The 12,501-nt window shown below is 33.7% G+C and overlaps 1 pseudogene; it reads left to right on the plus strand.

Annotated features, from left to right (window-relative positions):
• LOC109327672 lies at positions 646-11,825 on the plus strand (annotated as a pseudogene).

Here is a 12,501-nt window from a genome sequence, read left to right on the forward strand (position 1 = left end):
CTAGAAAGTATAGAGAGAGTGAGATCATAAAGAGTTACAGAAAATGGGAAGTTCATTTTCACAAAGAGGGGAAGTGCAATCCTATTTTCACCTGGGAGTTTGCCTAACTTCTTTCTTTCACATGAACATAATGTAAATATGGATCACATGTCTCAAAAAGTGTCTAATTGTTTTATTACATACCAACCAAATATTGCTTTATAAATAAAAAAATTAATATTTTGATTCACCCACGTTCTACAACTTCTATTCCCAATTACACCTCCCGCTTCTCATTCTAACTTGTTTTCACCCAACACACACGCTCTTTCCCTCTCCCGCCTCAAAACATACTTCATTTTACAATAAAAAAACCACTATACCCAATAAAATAGCACACAGTGACACACTCTCTCACTGAACTTAAAATTCTTACTTTATCTCCCTTTCTCAAGTTGTTTCAATGTAGACCCAAGTGTTTTACTCCCATTTCTAGAAGGGTGCCTATGTGGAAGTCATTAAATCCAACACCACATCAACAAAATATGACACAACAAACTTCATTCTTGTATAGTCACAACTAAGAAGAGAGTGTGAGAAATAAATTCTCTCTCATCCATGGCTTCTTCACCATCTTCACTATGCATCCTTCTTCTATTATTCGTCATGGGTTTCAAAGTTTAGGCCTTTAAATCCCCATCTGGGATCTTATCCGATATCAGAGAGATAAAAGTTCTTTTTACCTTAGTTTTAAGGATAAAAATGACATTGCAAGTGTAAATAGAACGATATAATTGTCATTTTATTTTTTTTATATTGTTTTGTACAACACTTGTCTAGCTTTATTTAACCCTCATAACCTTCTTCCTTAGCTTCCAAAACACATTTCATGGCCAAATATGAACTCTCTATATAACGTAGTGGATATTCTCCCTGTTTTGGTCGTTGCTACTTCTTCTTCATCATTTGAAGACTCTATTCAGTGAAAAGATGCTTGCTTTTCTAAGTTTAAGATGCCAACTAGGGGGCAGGAGGTAAATTAGTTGTTGGGAGAATATGACTGATTTTTCTGCTATGTTATCAAAGTTTATGTGCAATGGATTTTTTATGCAGAACTCAACCAAGTAAAGCAAAAGTAAATAACAAGAATAAGTAGATGAAGAGTACACAAATAGTTTTTATACTGGTTCACCTTCTTGTCCACAGAGGTTACATTCAGTACTCTTGCCACATAAGAGACTTTTCCACTAGATAATTTGAGTTGTAATTACAATTTCTCTTCCCGATAATTTTGTACCTTACAGACTCACAACTTATCTACTCTTGAAAATTCCCTTCTCAAGTGAACTATTTTCCCTTCTCAACACACCCCTGTGATAAAAGGTTTACAACCAAGATGAAGAATTTTACAATGGCTTTGGAGTGCCTTTAGAAATTTTGACAATTCTACAACTTACGATCCTTGATCTTATAATATAGATACTTAATATACAATGCTCTTAATATTTTTGAAAGTTTAGAACACTTTGCACTTTATCATGCAACTTTAGAAAATATGAAAGTTTATAAATAAAGTTGCTTTAGAAAAATATGAAGAAAATTGTTTACTAAGTCTTTGAAAGTTTTGTATGATTGTAAGCAATTGTGTATTTCGTGTGTTATTATGTGTGTTGAATTTGGTTGTCTCAATGTCCTTAAATAAGCTTCCAATCAGCTATGATAACCTTCCATGAAGAGGAGGCACAATTGGAATGAAACCTATTCACTTTGGATGAAAGATGTTCATTTGAATTTGAGAATTTGGTTTCAATAGCTCTGTGTATTCATATGTCACGAAGTAGTAATCGATTACCCAAATGTTGTGTCCAAGGTGGTAATCGATTAATACATTGAATTAAACGGTTACATAAGTCTGTTTTGTGTTGTAACTGTTTTCTCAGTCAGGTAACCTGTTACGCAGTTCTAATAACTTGTTACCAACTATCTCACAGTTCAGGTAACCCGTTATCTAGTTCTGGTAACATGTTAACCATGTCAAGTAACTCATTACTTAGAAATTTGACTTTGCATTTTAGACATATTCAATTATTTAAAAATGATCTTGATTAGTTTGAGCATTGTTACTAAATATTAAATTGAGTATAAGGATAGAAGTACGTATAGGAAGACTTAAATCTATAAATATTTTGAACCTTGAATCTTCTACGTCTTTATGGATTTCTTCTTTTCTTCTTTTTGTGATCTTGGTATCTTCATCAAAACCATACCAAGGTCAGGAGCAAGATCTTCTTGACAATCTCTTCCTTTTTTATGATGACAAATCAATATAATTTGAAAATGAAGATCTTGAATTTTTCTGAGGTTCATCATATGTAGATGATATAACATTGTTGAAAGTTCGAATATGCTTCGCCTATCTTGTATACTCCCCATTTGTTTTATTATGTGTGTCTGAAAAGATTTTATGAAAAATACGACTTCGACTTGTCTCTCACTTCATCAAAAAGAAGAAAAGCTAGTTTTGTCCAGCACAATATAGATATATATGTAGAAAAGGGTAACAAGATATGTTAACTTATGTATAAGCCAATGTCATAATATTGTATGATATGAATTTTGAATAATATCAAATGTTAGAGAGTAATATATCATGTCATAGCATAACATTTGAAACAACAGTTTAAGAAAAATAATTTATACATCGCAAATAGTTCAAGAACACATAACACAATGTTCAAACGCATAAGTAAAAGAACAAGTAAAAACAACAATAGTAACAACAGTTTGGAAACAACAATAACAACAACGACATCAAAATACATAAGTAAAATCTTAGAATGCTAGACTGCTACTCTTGATGATCTGTATCAGCTTTTTGAGGGTCCAAGTCCATGTAGTCCAACTGATTTGATAAGTGACTAAGCTCTTCTTGGACTTGATGATTCGTTGTATTGAGAGCATCTATATGTATACTAATGTAGCCCTTAAGCTATAATAGTTTGTCCACTATCATTTGATTGGTAGGAGTGGATTCAGAAGAAGATGATTCTACACAAAATGATGGATGAGTAGGAGGGCTAGCAGAAGGATTTTCTTGATGTGCAGTTTGTGATCACCGTGATGCTTAAAGATCATGTCATTGGAATCTCGAATGAAACCCATTTTGTGGATTATATCCACATCAATCTTATCGCGAGCATTGAGTGTAATTTTAGATTCTCCATCAAAAGAAACACTAGAATATCCAAGTATAATAGTTATGAGAATGGCATAAGGCAATGGTCCGTACTCACTTCTAAAGGTCCAGATTTGTCTCATTGTCATCAATGTCCAATTAATTGGAACATTGTGTTTCATAGCATACATCTACTGTAGTTCCATATTATTTACTTGTGAATGGTTTGAAAGCTTTGGAACTATGATGTAGCTTAACATGTAATGAATCAAATGGTCCTCTAAGTTTAAATTATCGACCGATAAAATATTTCAGTTTCGCATAGAGTCACCGAAATACCTTTGCTTACACATTTTAATTTCTCGTTCGGAGTATCTACACATAGAGTAATAGAAATTCATTTTGTTGTACCCTTCTAGGTCGCATTGAATGTTAAACTTGGCTATCGTTTCTATGTATGGTATGTTACCGCAAAGTGAACTCAAAGTTTTAAACTCTATGTCAATCTCTTTTCCTTTGACATATGAAAATATTTTATTTTTCTTAAAAATCAAATTGTAGTAAAATACCCGTACAAGTTCTGGATAGTAAGAATAGTGAATTTCACAAAATTCATAGAGTTTTTTTTTTGTTCAAAAAGGGTTGGGAAAATGAAATTGTTATCCTCAAAGGAACTTAGCATACCATACTTCGGATGAAAAATGGGTTGTAGTATGAAGTGCTCCTTGAAGGTTTTACGTTGATCCTCGTTTACCAAAACACGTGACAAATCCAATTTATTAACTTCATTCAGGTTTTGTTGCCTTCCTTGAGTCACATTGGTTCTTTGCATCTTGGATCTAGAGGATGAGGCCATGTTGTTGAGTTTTGAAAAAATTAGGTATGAAGATTGAGATTTTAGGGTTTTTGATTTTGAACTCTAAACAATAAGATGATAGTAAGAATGTGCTTAAGAGTGAAAATGTAGTATGAAACACCACAAAAATCAAGCAAAACAGTTGAGAGAAGAAGTTTTTCGAAGTTGTGCGGGGGGGTTACCACAGTTGGAATGAGGGAAAATGAAGAAGATGAAGTTCAAAAATCTGATTTTTGCATTAAATAGTGCAGAGTGTAATAGATTACTACGATTGAGTAGTCGATTACTCATTCTCACTGTTTGGTCAGTTAATCGATTAATTCATCCTGTAATCGATTACATTGGCTGAATTTTTAATAATTTCTGACACTCATGCCATGCAATCGATTATCATTCCATGGTCATCGAATACATACCCCAAAATAATAAAACTTAAGCAATAAAAAGCATATTTGAAGTACAAGTATGCAAGAAATACATATAATGAAGCACATACAATGCATATATCATCATGTTAAGATAGATATGCTGCATAAAGTATGTCAAGTTCTAGTCTAAAATTATAGAAAGGTTCTTTGGTCAAAGGTTTAGTAAAGATATCACCTAATTGTTCATGTGTATCAACAAAATAGTCCCTAAGGGAGTTGTGCCTTATATCAATATGTTTAGTCCGGGAATGTATAATTGGATTCTTTGTGAGATTTATAGAACTATTATTATCACATCTCAGGGGAATGTATCCTAGGTCTAATTCGTAATCCCGCAATTATTGCTTGAGCCATAATCTTTGGGCACAATAACTTCTTGCAGCTATGTATTATGCCTCAACAGTACTTAGAGCGGCACATGCTTGTTTCTTAAAGGACCAAGAGACTAGGGCATTTCCAAGGATATGACAAGTACCACTTGTACTTTTCCTCTCAGATTTGCATCCATCAAAGTCCGAATCTAAATATCCCACCAGATTACATATACTTCCTTTAGGATACCATAATCATACATCAAGTGTGTCGTTAAGATATTTTAATATCCTTTTCACAGCAGTAAGATGTGACTCTTTAGGCTTTTATTGATAACATGCACATAAACAGACACGAAACATAATATCATGTCTACTTGTGGTAAGGTAAATAAGGGGACCAATCATACCTCGATACTTAGAGATATCAACGTATTTTCCAGTCTCAACAACATCAATGTATGTTCCAGAACCCATGAGAGTGGCAATTGGTCTGCAGTCGTCCATTTCAAACCGTTTCAGCATATCCATGAAATATTTAGACTGACAAACAAATATGTCATCCTTGAGTTGTTTGATTTGTAATCCATGGAACTAGTTCAACTTTGCCATCATGAACATCTCAAACTCCCCTTGCATTATCTTACCAAATTCACTACATATAAGATCATAAGTAGAACTGAAAATAATATCATAAGTAGAACTGAAAATAATATCATCGACATAAATTTGAACTAGTAAAGTATGATGATCTATTTTCTTAGTAAATAAGGTAGTGTCGACCTTTCCTTTAGTAAATCTTTTATTGGATAAAAAGTTTGTTAGACGATCGTACCATGCACGTGGAGCTTGCTTTAAGCCATAGAGGGCTTTCTTAAGCTTATATACATGAGAGAGATGCTTGTAGTCTTCAAACCCAGGAGGTTATTCGACATACACCTCTTATTTAACCATTCAGAAATACACTCTTTACATTCATTTGATATAACTGAAAATCTAAAGAACATGAATATGCAAACAATAATCTAATAGCTTCAAGTATAGCAACAAGAGCGAATGTTTCATCAAAGTCGATACCTTCTTCCTGTTTGTATCCTTGTGCTACAAGTCTTGCTTTATTTCTTTCAATGATGCCATTTTCATCTTATTTATTTCGAAATACCCAACGAGTTCCTATAACACGTCTTTTTTAGGTCTAGGAGCATGTTCTCAAAATTCGTTTCTTTCAAACTGGTTAAGTTCTTCTTGCATAGCAAGAATCTAGTGTTCATCCTCGATTGCATCATCAATCTTGGACGATTCCACTTGAAAAACAAAAGCCATGTTTAGATAAGCATCATTCAGTTTCAGGCGAGTAGAGACTCCCTTACTTATATCATCAATAATGTGGTCAATATGATGATATTGATAGATTCTCCATTTGTTAGGTAAATGAGAATGAACATGCTCTTCTTGTGAAGGTATATTGTCATCTATTTTCAGATGCTCTGTGTTGGTTGTTATGTCCTTAATGGATTCTTTCAAGGATGGACTAGGAAAGTCATCATTATCAACCATGGATTTTTCTTCCAAGGTTGGATTAGTTTCATCAAAAGTCACATGAATAGATTATTCCATGGCTATAGTTCTCTTATTGAAAATTCGAAATGTATTGCTTGTAAGAGTAGCCAAGGAAAATTCCTTCATCAAGTTTAGCATCAAACTTTCCCAAGTTTTCCTTACCATTATTTAGCACAAAATATTTGCAGCCGAACACATGCAAGTAAGAAATATTTGATTTTCTACCTTTGAAGAGTTTGTAGGGGGTTTTCTTAAGCATAGGTCTTATTAAGACTTGGTTCGAAACATAGCAAGTCGTACTTAATGCATCCACCCAAAAATATTTTGGTATATTAGTTTCATGTAACATTGTACGTGCTAGTTCTTCCAGCGATCTATTCTTTCTATCCACAATATCATTTTGTTGTGGTGTTCTAGGAGCGGAGAAATTGAGAGTGATACCATTATCATCAAAAATTCCTCAAAAGAAGTATTTTGAAATTCTCCCCCATGATCACTTCGAATAACAACTATTTTCAAGGATTTTTCATTTTATACTCTTTTAACATAGTTGCTAAAGGCACGAAATGCCTCATTCTTGTGTACCAAGAATAGAGTCCAAATGTATCTTGAAAAATCGTCTATTATCACAAGAGCATAGTAGTTACCACCAAAACGTTTGGTCCTAGAAGGGCCGAATAAGTCCATGTGTAGTAACTACAATACTCTATCAGAAGAAACCATATGTTTTGGTTTGAAAGATGTCTTTGTTTATTTACCCTTTTGACAAGCACTACATAGCTTGTCTTTAACAAACTTCATTTTGGGTAAACCAACAATCAGATCTTTCTTTACTAGTTTATTCAAACGATCCATATGAATGTGAGAAATTCTCCTATGCCATAACTATGCATCATGATCATTTATAGCTAAACATTTTATGGGAAGAGAAGAATCATTTAAAACAATCATGTAGATATTGTGTATTCTCTTACCAACAAGTTTAGAGTTTTTAGATACCTTACTATTAATGATGCATTTATTGGGGTAGAAAGCCACATTGAACCCTTAGCCACAAAGTTGACTTATACTAAGTAGGTTGTGCTTGAGTCCCTCAACATATAGAACTCCTTCTATTGTAGTAGAATGTGGCTTCCTGACTCTACCAAGTCCAATAACTTTTCCTTTGTTATTATCACCATATGTGACGTAGCATTTGTCCCTTGGAGTGAGGACATAGAACTTTATCGTCTGTCATGTGCTTTAAACAGCCGCTATCCAAATACCATAAGTCACTGGCAACTCCCAAATATTCCTACAAAACAATTTAAGTAATATTAGGTACCCAATTTTGTTCGGGTCCTACATGGTTAGTACCTATCTCTACCCATTGAAAATGTCCTAAGGGAATACCATATTTTCTAATATTTCAAGTATTACAGACATGCCCGTGATTTAGAAAATAAGTGCAGTTGGGTTGATGCATTTGTATCCTTTGTTTAGATTTAGGAATTTGACGAGTATGGATACTTTGCTTTTGAAAGATAATTTAATTAGGCACCTCCTTTTTCTTAAGTGAAGAAGATTTGAAAAAACTGAGACCTCTACGGTCAGTAGAATGTCTTTGTGTTTTCAACATGTCGTCTAATTTTGTACTACTCTTATTAGGATTCTTGAGTTGAAGTCTCAAAGTGGAAATTTTACTTTCAAGAATAATACAATTTGGACAAGAGGAAGAAGAAGGTTTATTGTGGAATGCGTCAATATGATTTTTTTGTTAGAAACAAATTTTAGTAAGTTTGACATATTCACTATGCAGCTCATTGAAAGCATTTTGTAAATCAGAAAAATAGGGCTTATTAAAAAGTTCAGTTTCACTTACTTCGTCATCATCATAATGATGAGACGCCATTAGAGAGAGATGAGTCTGCTCTACATTTTCTGGTTCTAAAGTTGAACTTGAGTCATTATCCTCTCATACAATATAAGCCCGTCTACCGGTCTTCTTTTCAAATTTTGCCTTGAAGGGATTCTTCTTTAAAGTAGGACAATCCATCTTCATGTGACCAAGTTTTCCACATTCAAAACAATTGAAGCTTTGATTTGAAGTGGAAAATTCATTACTTTTGGTGAATCTCTTTGGTTGTCCAACCTTACCACTTTTATTCATTTTCAGGAATTTACTAAACTTTTTCACCAACATGTTCATGTCTTCTATTTCCTCTTTTTTTGATTCATATGCCTCTGCTTTAGCTTTGAGATAAATATTCTTTCTCTTCTTCTCTTACTCTTCATGTTGCTCAAGTTGGGTTAATTCCAACTCATGCTCTTGCAACTTTCCAAATAGTGCAACCAATGACATCTTAGATAAGCTTTTCCTTTCTGAAATGGCTGTCACTTTGGGTTGTCATTGTCTTGAGAGTGATCTTAGAACTTTCAAGTTCACGTCACTGTTTGACAATACGTTTTCAAATGCAATAAGATGGTTTGAAAAGTGAGTAAATCTCTTTTGAAAATCAAGTATTTTCTCTTCAGGCATCATACGAAACATTTCGTATTCCTAGGAGAGAGTATTGAATCTCGACCTTTTGACCTCCTCAGTTCCTTCGTGTGTAGTCTCTAGAGTTTCCCACATTTCTTTGGCAGATTTATACTTTGAAACTCTGAAGAACTCATGAATTCCAAGTATTGAAGTGAGTTTGTTCTTTGCTTTGAGATTGTATTGCACTTTCTTTTTATCTTCATCATTCCACACGGATTTTGACTTTACTTCCCTTTCACTATTGACAATGGTGAGCGGTTCATAAGGTACTTCCTCAATCGCGTTCCAAATATCCAGGTCTTTAGATTCTATAAAGATTCTCATCCTGATTTTCCAAAAGTCATAGCATTCTCCAACAAAGCTTGGAGAGCGATTGATGTTGGAACCTTCTCCCGGAAATGATCTTGAGGTCATCTTAAATACAGGATCAGATTTGAGAGTAGATTACTCAAAATAAGCTCTAGCGTCAATTGTGAGTTTAAGATGCTAACTAAGAGGGGGTGAATTAGTTGTTGGGATAATATGACTGATTTTTCAGCTATGTCATCAAAGTTTATGTGCAGCGAATTATTTATGCAGAATTCAACCAAGTAAAGCAAAAGAAAATAACAAGAATAAGTAGAAGAATAGTACACAAAGAGTTTTTATACTAGTTCGGCTTCTTGTCCATCGTAGGTTACATCCAGTAGTCTTGCCATATAAGAGATTTCCCGACTAGATAATTTGAGTTGTAATTACAATTTTTCTTCCCAATATTTTTGTTCTTTACACACTCACAACTTATCTACCCTTGAAAATTCCATTTTCAAGTGAACTCTTTTCCATTCTCAACACACCCTTGTGATGAAAGGTTTACAACCAAGATGAAGAATTTTACAATGGCTTTGGATTGCCTTCACAAGTTTTGACAATTCTATAACTTGCAATCCTTGATCTCACCGTATAGATACTTAGTATACAATACTCTTAATATTTTTGAAAGTTTAGAACACTTTACACTTTATCAAGCAATTTCAGAAAATATGAAAGTTTAGAAACAAAGTTGCTTAACAAAAATGTGCAGAAAATTGTTTACTAAGTGTTTGAAAGTTTTGTGTGATTATAAGCAATTGTATATTTCATGTATTATGGTTTGTGTTGAATTTGGATGTATCGATGCCTTTAAATATGCTTCTAATCAGCCATGATAACCTTCCATGAAGAGGAGACACGATTGAAATGAAAACTATTCACTTCGGAGGAAAGTTGTTCATTTGAATTTGAAAATCTGGTTTCAACAGCTCTATGTATCGATTGTCACGAAATGGTAACCCATTACCTAAATGTTCTGTCCAAGGTGTGAATCGATAAATATATTGAATTAATTAGTTACATCATTCAATTTTGCTTTGTAACTGTTTTCTCAGTCAGGTAACCTGTTACCAACTGCCTCACCGTTCAGGTGATCTGTTAACCAAGTTAAGTAACTCATTACTTAGCAATTTGACTTGGAATTTTAGACATATACAATTCATTAAAAATGATCTTGATTAGGTTGAGCATTGTTACTAAATATTAAAGTGAGTGTAAGGATAGAAGTACCTATATGAAGACTTAAATCTATAAACATCTTGAAGCTTGAATCTTGTATGTCTTCATGACCTTCTTCATTTTCTTCTTTTTGTGATCTTCGTGTCTGCATCAAAATCGTGTCAAGGTCATGAGAAAGATGTTCTTCACAACTTTTACAACAATAAAGCTTGGATGGAGTTTCATAATAAGAGCCATACCCAATTTGGTGGTGGAACCCTTTATTTAAAGGTTTGAATGCTCGTAGTTACACATGTATGGATCCTTATTTTATTTTAACTCTAAATAGCGTAACTTGGGATTTTTATTTCGTGTCATTAGAGCATACACTTGAGTTCAAAGAGTGGGGAGGGAAAGTCGTTTATGAGTATGTAAAAAACCATGGTGTATCTATTTTCCTCATGAAAGCTGGAATGTTAGGGTCTTAGGGACCCTTCAAGCACTTCGGGAGGTCTTCCCATTATTTTCAAATACTAGGTGGGGCGAGAACTCCAACATTGGGTTTATGGAGAAACTTATGGGAGCTTCATTTAGAATGCCCTCAGCCTTGGGTTACAAATGTCAGTGCTGATGAGATTCACTTTGGTTACTTTCTCCCTATTTCGAAAAATCGAGGATGATGAGGTGCAATCGTGACCGCAACTGCAATTTAAAACACTACGTGAGTTAGTAGAGCTTATGCTAGTCACACTACCATTTGCGTAAGGGATTCAGATGGAAAGCTTTAGGTTGGGGAGTCAATACATGAAGATAAAGATAGAGAGGATATAATTGCTTTTGATGCCTTGGATGAGTGGTGATTAAAGATGATTCTAATCCTCGTATTACACTGCTTCATTTGCACCCTAGTACTGGACTCTCTAGGAATATGAGGGCAACGTTTTTTAAATTATTTAATTTAAAAAGAAAAATAATTGGACCATTGAAATTTTATGTCATATGTCATAATCTTAGCTATGCATTGGTCTCATTAGCCAGACTCTGACATATGTGCCAAGTTTAATGAGATTCCTGCATGCAAATATGCACCAAGAGGAAACCTAAACTACATATTACATGTCTCCAATTCATATACAATTCTATATCTCACCTACTTAAATGTAGACACATGGATATTAATATATCACTTTTGAAAAATAAATTGGAATGAGATGTTATTTTTTATTTTTGACAAACTCTAATTCATTCGAGATAGAAAAATATAAAGAATATGGGATAAGAGATCTTCATTCAGAAACCTATATGGTTACCATAACATGATACTCAGTTGGATAGACACTTTAACTAGTAACTTTCCACCCCCTTGGATGCTAATCTAGTTGCTTGTGTTATGAAAATTTGGAATCAACTCCAACATGAATATGCTGCAAATATGTGGAATGAAACCTTGAAAAAACGACTTGGAACTAAACTATTTGAAGCATGAACAAATATCACATGTTTTTGATGTTTTTTCATTATTTGTCTCGGACTAATCAAATTTTAACAATTAATATAAAATTGTTACTTTTTTTTTAAAAAAATTTCTTTTTATTTAAATAGTAATATCTTCTTGGTCCAGATAGGGAATAAGACACTCTTAGATATAGGTAGATGTAGGTGATATGTGTCCCTCTCAAGAATGACACATATTCATTACAAGAAGCGAATCGTGGGAGAGGAATCAGAGCTAAATGCTGGGATAGTCAAACATGATGCAAGAAAGTGGCGCACTATACATACAGACCCTAATGTAGATCTTAAGGGAAAATGGAGTAATGTATATGTAACAGCCATATGTGTAAGACCAAGACTGCAACTAAGAGGAGGAGTGAATTAGTTGACTAGAAATTATGACCACTTTTCTGCAAAATGAAGAGTTAAAGTGCAGCGAATAATATTACATAAATTAAACAAGAATAAATCAAAGAGGTAAGGGAGAAGAGAGTACACGAGGATTTTATACTGGTTCACCTTCTTGTCCACCAAAGGCTACATCCAGTACTCTTGTAGCACAAGAGATTTTCCACTAAATATTATGAGTTGTAATTACAATATCTCACCCCGAGTTCTATGTACCTTACACACTCACTAATACTTATCATATTGGAAAACACATTTCC

The sequence above is a fragment of the Lupinus angustifolius genome, chromosome LG15 (genome assembly GCF_001865875.1).
Source record: "Lupinus angustifolius cultivar Tanjil chromosome LG15, LupAngTanjil_v1.0, whole genome shotgun sequence".
NCBI classification, from domain to species: Eukaryota; Viridiplantae; Streptophyta; class Magnoliopsida; order Fabales; family Fabaceae; genus Lupinus; species Lupinus angustifolius.